This window comes from Balaenoptera physalus (assembly GCF_965194825.1).
Source record: "Balaenoptera physalus genome assembly, chromosome: 2".
Taxonomy (NCBI): Eukaryota; Metazoa; Chordata; class Mammalia; order Artiodactyla; family Balaenopteridae; genus Balaenoptera; species Balaenoptera physalus.
This window is the reverse complement of record NC_138883.1, coordinates 122,061,028-122,069,091: the sequence shown is the minus strand read 5'-3', so window position 1 is coordinate 122,069,091 and position 8,064 is coordinate 122,061,028. Positions and strand designations below refer to the sequence as shown.

The window sequence follows — 8,064 nt, the reverse complement described above, 5'->3', positions numbered from 1 at the left end:
CCTCAGTGCTGGGGTCAGGACCATGCTGAATGCACCCCTGACTGGGGGCTGTCTTTCTGGGGCACACCTGGGTTCTATTTCCACACACAAGGCAGTTGCGAGGGAAGCCTCAAGAGTGCTGGCTCAGAGCTGGGCCCACAGTTTGAGACTACCAATACAGGTATTTGATCTGACCCTCCACAGGAGCCATAGCCCTCTTCTGGGCAACCTGATGCTTTTATGACATGAGCCAGTAAAAGTTCACCCTGACCTTGATAAAGGAAAACAGTTCACAAGAACTAAGAGTTAAATGAACAGTGTTGTGGTGAGAAATGACCCTAAAAACAGTTTGCAAGTAAAGAGTGATTAGAAAAGAACACAGAGGGGGTAAAACATTAATCATTTATCTGGAAATTATTACAGGGAATTATCAACCTACTCATTTTATAGATAAGAAACCGAGGCTCAGACAGGCAGAGTGACTTGCTTAAGGTACAAAGCATGGCGGAGCAAGGGCTTCTGATCAGGCTGGCTCCAAGTTGAGTGTCTTTGCCTCCCATACCCTAGGGCCCACTATATGGTATTTATGGAGTCATTAGTGTAACTTTCTACAATATTCTTTAAACAGAATGATTTTAGAAATGACCATTGCTCTCAGGTTCTATTTAATAAGCTATTATTTCTTATTTAGAGCACTTGCAGCTCCCACACAGGTCTCATGTTCTCTTGGGAGAGCACCTCATGTCCCACCCTTTTAGCTCTTATGGCTGGTCCCGTGGACAACAGGGAATGGGCTGCAGGAAGACAGGTGAGAACTGCAGTAGCGGCTCCTTATCCCTCCCGTTGCTTCCACAAAGCACATTTCTCTGCACATGAGGGAGAAATGAGCTGCAAGAGACCCATTTTTAAAATGACACTGAGAAAAATAATCAAGGCTTGGAGCTATCAGTGAATCACTACAGTTCTTTACTTTGCAAAACATTATTTTCTTTTTAAGCGGACAAGTGCTCCAAGGAATACCGATTCTTCTGTACTGTGGTACTTTAGAGGAACAATGGTATCACCCACACCATGAGGCACAGGGAATCTCATTCCACCAAGGGCTAGCTGTGGGCCTCAGCCCCCCTTCCAGCTGCTCTGGGATGACAAATCTGCAGACATTTGAGTTGACCCAAGGTTCTTCGTGGGCTCCTAACTTGGACACCAGGCAGTGGGGAATAGGTTTTTTCCTCTACCTTCAAGCATCAAGTCTTCCTCTGTCAGAAGTATCAGGCATGAAATTTCTGAGCAAGTATTTGCAAGGATGCAAATACAAATTCTGACCTCTGATGACCTAATCTCCTCAACTGATGTGTGCTGAGAATGCTTTATGGTGGCTCTGCATCAATATGAGGATCAAGTGCTGTCCACCAGAGAAGGGGTTTAAATCAGTTGCCTTTTGATTTACCTTCAGCGGTGCATTTGGAGAGCAGGGGGAGAAGAAGCTGTTAAGGCCTATATCATGCAAACACTTCCACCTGTCCCATATCAGTTACAGGCCTCCAGGCTCAAAGGGATTGCCGAAATGATCTAGCAACTACACACCCCCATCTGATGCATCAATTCTGTCTCCATCAGTCTCTGTTGTAATAACTCCAAGGACAGGGAGCTCACTACATCATGAAGCTCAGGTGCTCAAAAATGGGAAAGGTCTGCCCTAACGAGGGATGGAAACCTGCTTCCCATGACTTCTCTCCCACAGGTCCCAGTTCTGTCCTATGTGAGCCACTCAGGTCACTGCTGCTCTCCTCCACTGCTTCCCCCCCCACCCCCCCGCCACACACACACAAGCTGCATAGCTCCAGGCCTTCTGGCTGCTCCTTGTAGCCACTTTTCATGCAACAGCTAGCATGCTCAGAGTCATAGCATACTGCTGGATGAGTGATGGTGGGGTCAGCCGAGCCCCCAGGATCCAGGGAGGACAAGTAGCAGGCAGGCCTTGCAGATGAAAGCTCAGAAATCTTGAGCCATCAAGGACTACCTGATATCCCTGAAGTCCCTCCACTCTAGGTTTCCAAAAACAGCCCACACCCCTCTCGCACAGCTCCCTTATAACGACAAAAGGGAACATAAAGCAGGAGTCAGATTAAGTGCCTTAGAGGGCCATGAATGGAGCTCACACTGTTTGCAGAGGTTGTGCCAGGAGGCTCAAAGGGCTAGACGTGGCAGAGTCCCCAGGGTTCATCTAATCCTTACCTCTCCTTGTATGGATGAGGGAACTGAGGCCAGGGAGGAAGGGACTCACCCTGGGTCACACAGAAGGTTAGTGGTGAACTCCCAGTCTTAAGTAATCTCCCCGGCCAAAGGGCCTGCTTCTCCATTGGAACCCAGAACACGGGCCCTAAAGTCAGCCACTGCTCCTTGACATCATCACTCCAAACCCAAGTGGCATAATCTGCCGCACCACTCTTGGTACCGACGGAGCGGCGGGTGGTCCTTACTGAGAGGTGTGGTTCTGCGGGTTCAGGCCTAATCAGAGAGCGCGGTAGCTGGGGCAGGGCAGTCGGAGAACGGTCGGAGGTCCACGGGGCGCTTGGCCCGGCCGCAGAGCTCTCGCAGGCCCTGGCGGAAGTCGCGGCGCAGCAGGCAGTAGAGCATCGGATTGAGGCAGTTGTTGGAGTGCGCCAGGCAGATGGACAGGGGGAAGAGGTAGGCCTGAGCCAGGAAGTAGGCGCGGTCCCAGGGCACGACGTTCAGCTTGACCAGCACCCCCCAGAGCGTAAGCGCTTGGTTGGGCAGCCAGCAGAGCACGAAGGCCAGCGGCACGCAGGCCAGCGCGCGGGTAACCCGGGAGCGTCGTCGGAGCCGGACCCCAGGCGGCCAAGCGTGCCCGCCGCCGACGCAGGAAACGCAGGAGCAGCAGCGATCAGGTGCCCAGCGTGGCCAGCCGCAGCACAAAGGCCACGGCGATCTTTTGCAGATGGTAGAAGACCAGCCAGTCGGGACCGCCGTCGGGGGAGCGCAGCAGGCACAAGCGTTCGCCCCCGACGCTGGCCACTGTGGAGAACAGGGCGGTGGGCGCGGTGGCCAGGACTGCAGTGGCCCAGGGCAAGCAGCACACGCAGACAGCCCATGGGGTGCCGGGCCGGCTGGGGCGCAGCGCGCTCGCCACGGCGCAGTAGCGCGCCACGCTGATGGCGCTGAGGAAGAAGTTGCTGGCTATGTTGAGCACCGCGAGCACCACCTTGCACATGGCACTCCTGAAGGGCCAAATGAAGTCACGCACCATGTCAACGGCCCAGAAGGGCAGTGTCAGCACGAACTGCAGGTCGGTGGCTGCACGGTTGAGGAGGAAGCAGTTGAGCAGCGAGCGGCGGCGCCGTTGCTAGGACCGCACCAGGCCAGCACCAGAACGTTGCCCACGAGCCCGAAAGTGCACAGGGCCAGCTAGGCGCCAGCGATCAGCGCGCGCAGCGCCAGTGCCGCGCCGGCCTCCGCCACCCACTCCAGGCCGTCCAGGTCTGCAGGGACCCCAGGTCGGGCGAGTGCTCTCAGATCCGTTGCCCACGGAACTGTTAGGGGGCTGCCCCAACGACGCGTCTCCAAGCCAGTTCAGGGGGAGCACGGCCCCGATGGCGCGGGCGATGCGACAGCTGCCTCTGGCTGACGTCATCGCCCTTGGTGGCGCGCAGGGGTCCGCTCAGGTCCCCTCAGAAGACAGCGGCCGGGCTGCGAGAAGTACCTGTGCTCGGTAGCGCGCCGCAGCATTTTTAAAGAGATGAAGGCAGCCCCGATTGGCCAGTTGCACCCGTGCCCCGCCCAAAGAGCTTCCAAGCTGTATTTCTATTGGCTACTTCTTCACCCTCGATTTCCTCAAGAACTGAGGACCCGCCGCCTGGGTGGAGGCCAGGAACTGCGACCTGGGGGCCGGGAAGTCGGGACCCGGGAAATGGCTTCTGCGATTCACGTGGGCGCAGGATCGCGGCTTGGGTCGCTGCGTGAAGACGCCACGCCAGCAACAGAGCTCCTCCCTCAGCGGTTCCGACACTCGGGGCTGGAGGAGACGGTTTCAGACAAATGTCGCCTCGGGAGGCAGCATACCCCTTCACCTTCAGCGTGTGCGGGTCTGGAGATATTCAACGGGAGACCGCGGAGGGTTGCCCAAGACCAGACAGCAGGGCATGGCAGCCCCTCTGCCCTCCAGCCCTGATCCTCTGAACGGTCCCCCACCCCCCGACTTTTTTTTTTTTTTTTAGCCGCGCCATGCGGCTTGCGGGATCTTGCGGGTTGCGGGTTCCCCGACCGACCGGGGATGGAACCTGGAACCCCAGCAGTGGAAGCGCGGATTCCCAGCCACTGGACCGCCAGGGAATTCCCTCTCCCTCTTTCCCCTCCTTTTTAAACTTTTTATTTTATATTGGAGTATAGGTGATTAACAATGTTATGTTACTCTCCAGTGCACAGCAAAGTGATTCAGTTATACATATATATGTATCTATTCTTTTTCAAATTCTTTTCCCATTTAAGTTGTTACATAATATTGAGCCGAGTTCCCTGTGCTATACAGTAGGTCCTTGTTGGTTATCCATTTTAAATATAGCAGTGTGTACATGTCAATCCCAAACTCCCTAACTATCCCTCCCCCCTCCAAATTCTTTTTTTTTTTAATGTTTATTTATTTACTCTTATTAGTCATCCATTTAATACACATCGGTGTATACATGTCAATCCCAATCTCCCAGTTCATCACATCACCACCACAACCCCCCACCGCTTTCCCCCCTTGGTGTCCATACGTTTGTTCTCTACATCTGTGTCTCTATTTCTGCCCTGCAAACTGGTTCATCTGTACCATTTTTCTAGGTTCCACATCTATGTGTTAATATACGATATTTGTTTTTCTCTTTCTGACTTATTTCACTCTCTATGACAGTCTCTAGATCCATCCACATCTCTACGAATGACCCAATTTCGTTCCTTTTTATGGCTGAGTAATATTCCATTGTATATAAGTACCACAACTACTTTATCCATTCATCTGTCAATGGGCATTTAGGTTGCTTCCACGACCTGGCTATTGTAAATAGTGCTGGAATGAACATTGGGGTGCATGTGTCTTTTTGAATTATGGTTTTCTCTGGGTATATGCCCAGTAGTGGGATTGCTGGGTCATATGGTAATTCTATTTTTAGTTTTTTAAGGAACCTCCATACTGTTCTCCATAGTGGCTGTGTCAATTTACATTCCCACTAAAGAGGGTTCCCTTTTCTCCACACCCTCTCCAGCATTTGTTGTTTGTAGATTTTCTGATGATGTCCATTCTAACTGGTGTGAGGTGATATCTCATTGTAGTTTTGATTTGCATTTCTCTGACAATTAGCAATGTTGAGCAGCTTTTCATGTGCTTCTTGGCCATCTGTATGTCTTCTTTGGAGAAATGTCTATTTAGGTCTTCTGCCCATTTTTGGATTGGATTGTTTGTTTTTATAATATTGAGCTGCATGAGCTGTTTATATATTTTGGAGATTAATCCTTTGTCTGAAGATTCATTTACAAATATTTTCTCCCATTCTGAGGGTTGTCTTTACATCTTGTTATGGTTTCCTGTGCTGTGCAAAAGCTTTTACGTTTCATTAGGTCCCACTTGTTTATTTTTGTTTCTATTTCCATTACTCTAGGAGGTGGATCAAAAAATATCTTGCTGTGATTTATGTCAGAGTGTTCTTCCTATGTTTTCCTCTAAGAGTTTTATAGTGCCAGGTCTTACATTTAGGTCTCTAATCCATTTTGAATTTATTTTTGTGTATGGTGTTAGGGAGTGTTCTAATTTCATTCTTTTACATGTAGCTGTCCAGTTTTCCCAGCACCGCTTATTGAAGAGACTGTCTTTTCTCCATTGTATATTCTTGCCTTCTTTGTCATAGATTAGTTGACCATAGGTGTGTGGGTTTATCTCTGAGCTTTCTATCCTGTTGCATTGATCTATATTTCTGTTTTTGTGCCAGTACCATACTGTCTTGATTACTGTAGCTTTGTAGTATAGTCTGAAGTCAGGGAGTCAGATTCTTCCAGCTCCATTTTTGAGACTCAAGACTGCTTTGGCTATTCGGGGTCTTTTGTGTCTCCATACAAATTTTAAGATTTTTGGTTCTAGTTCTGTAAAAAATGCCATTGGTAATTTGATAGGGATTGCACTGAATCTGTAGATTGCTTTGGGTAGTATAGTCATTTTCACAATATTGACTCTTCCAATCCAAGAACATGGTATATCTCTCCATCTATTGGTATCATCTTTAATTTCTTTCATCAGTGTCTCATAGTTTTCTGCATACAGGTCTTTTGTCTCCCTAGGTAGGTTTATTCCTAGGTATTTTATTCTTTTTGTTGCAATGGTAAATGGGAGTGTTTCCTTACTTTCTCTTTCGGATTTTTCATCATTAGTGTATAGGAATGCAAGAGATTTCTGTGCATCAATTTTGTATCCTGCAACTTTACCAAATTCATTGATTAGCTCTAGTAGCTTTCTGGTGGCATCTTTAGGATTCTCTATGTATAGTATCATGTCATCTGCAAACAGTGACAGTTTTACTTCTTTTCCAATTTGTATTCCTTTTATTTCTTTTTCTTCTCTGACTTCCATGGCTAGGACTTCCAAAACTATGTTGAATAATAGTGGTGAGAGTGGACACCCTTGTCTTGTTCCTGATCTTAGAGGAAATGCTTTCAGTTTTTCACCATTGAGAATGATGTTTTGCTGTGGGTTTGTCGTATATGGCCTTTAATATGTTGAGGTAAGTTCCCTCTATGGCTACTTTCTGGAGAGTTTTTATCATAAATGGGTGTTGAATTTTGTCAAAAGCTTTCTCTGCATCTATTGAGATGACCATATGGTTTTTATTCTTCAATTTATTAATATGGTGTATCACATTGATTGATTTGTGTATATTGAAGAATCCTTGCATCTCTGGGATAAATCCCACTTGATCATGGTGTGTGATCCTTTTAATGTGTTGTTGGATTCTGTTCGCTAGTATTTTGTTGAGGATTTTTGCATCTGTATTCATCCGTGATATTGGTCTGTAATTTTCTTTTTTTGTAGTATCTTTGTCTGGTTTTGGTATCAGGGTGATGGTGGCCTCATAGAATGAGTTTGGGAGTTTTCCTTCCTCTGTAATTTTTTGGAAGAGTTTGAGAAGGATGGGTGTTAGCTCTTCTCTAAGTGTTTGATAGAATTCACCTGTGAAGCCATCCAGTCCTGGACTTTTGTTTGTTGGAAGATTTTTAATCACAGTTTCAATTTCATTACTTGGGATTGGTCTGTTTATATTTTCTATTTCTTCCTGGTTCAGTCTTGGAAGGTTATACCTTTCTAAGAATTTGTCCATTTCTTCCAGGTTGTCCATTATATTGGCATAGAGTTTCTTGTAGTAGTCTCTTAGGATGCTTTGTATTTCTGCGGTGTCTGTTGTAACTTCTCCTTTTTCATTTCTAAGTTTATTGATTTGAGTCCTCTCCCTCTTTTTCTTGATGAGTCTAGCTAATGGTTTATCAGTTTTGTTTATCTTCTCAAAGAACCAGCTTTTAGTTTTATTGATCTTTGCTATTGTTTTCTTCGTTTCTATTTCATTTATTTCTGCTCTAATATTTTTGATTTCTTTCCTTCTGCTAACTTTGGGTTTTGTTTGTTCTTCTTTCTCTAATTCCTTTAGGTGTAACGTTAGATTGTTTACTTGAGATTTTTCTTGTTTCTTGAGGTAGGCTTGTATAGCTATAAACTTCCCTCTTAGAACTGCTTTTGCTGCATCCCATAGATTTTGGATCATTGTGTTTTCACTGTCATTTGTCTCTAGGTATTTTTTGATTTCCTCTTTGATTTCTTCAGTGATCTTTTGGTTATTTAGTAACGTATTGTTTAGCCTCCATGTGTCTGTGTTTTTTACATTTTTTCCCCTGTAATTGATTTCTAATCTCACAGCGTTGTGGTCAGAAAAGGTGCTTGATATGATTTCAATTTTCTTAAATTTACTGAGGTTTGATTTGTGACCCAAGCTATGATCTATCCTGGAGAATGTTCCATGTCACTTGAGAAGAAAGTGTAATCTGCTG

The 8,064-nt window shown here is 46.8% G+C and overlaps 1 pseudogene across 1 annotated transcript; it reads right to left on the bottom strand.

Annotated features, from left to right (window-relative positions):
* Positions 1 to 1,406: 1,406 nt before the first annotated feature.
* Positions 1,407 to 3,751, bottom strand: LOC309654767 (relaxin-3 receptor 2-like; annotated as a pseudogene). Its single transcript, XR_014268277.1, has 2 exons — positions 2,215 to 3,751; positions 1,407 to 1,426 (listed from the first exon to the last, which is right to left on the bottom strand). The product of XR_014268277.1 is annotated as a relaxin-3 receptor 2-like (transcript).
* Positions 3,752 to 8,064: the final 4,313 nt, after the last annotated feature.